Source organism: Colobus angolensis, unplaced genomic scaffold (assembly GCF_000951035.1).
Source record: "Colobus angolensis palliatus isolate OR3802 unplaced genomic scaffold, Cang.pa_1.0 Scaffold44, whole genome shotgun sequence".
Classification (NCBI taxonomy): domain Eukaryota; kingdom Metazoa; phylum Chordata; class Mammalia; order Primates; family Cercopithecidae; genus Colobus; species Colobus angolensis.
In genome coordinates, this window is record NW_012117821.1 from 1,476,305 (window position 1) to 1,476,787 (window position 483).

The following is a 483-nucleotide window of genomic DNA, read 5'->3' on the forward strand; positions in this document are numbered from 1 at the left end:
CCCGCACTCGCCTCACCCAACGGTCGCGGCGCGCCCGGAACTAAGGGCCCGCCCAGCCACCGCCCCCAACGCCACCGCCACCGCCGCTCCGCCGAGGGGGCCTGACGGACGGACACGGGAGCCAACCAGCGAGCCCTCAGGAAGCTGTAGCGAGCGCCATTGGCCAGGTCCGCCCCGCTCCGAGCGCGCCTGACGGACTAATGCGGGAGCCAACCAGCGAGCCCGCAGGGCCGCAGCGGGCGCCGATTGGTCGACGCTGAGACGGCGTGGGTACCTAAGTCGCCCTCTGCTTCTTCCTTGCAGAGCGCGCCGGAGCGCTCGTGCGGGCGCTGGTGCAGGCACTGGTGCGGGGAGATGTTGTAGAGCTGCGCCGTGGGGTCCGCGTCAATTGGGTCCCTTTCCCAGGTGCGGCGAGACAGTGAGGTCCTTGCTTCCCCTCTCATGGCCCCCGTGCGGAGACCCCTGCCGTACACCCGAGAGGTG

General features: G+C 71.2%; 1 protein-coding gene across 2 annotated transcripts in view; it reads right to left on the reverse strand.

Annotated features, from left to right (window-relative positions):
* Positions 1-124, reverse strand: part of TRAF2 (TNF receptor-associated factor 2) — a 48,215-nt gene extending 48,091 nt beyond the window's left edge. Inside the window, exon 1 of one of the 2 annotated variants that reach the window (XM_011957275.1) lies at positions 17-124. The gene's annotated coding sequence lies outside the window, so the exon portion shown is untranslated. The remainder of the gene's footprint in view (positions 1-16) is intronic. The other variant, XM_011957277.1, reaches the window with a different exon arrangement.
* Positions 125-483: the final 359 nt, after the last annotated feature.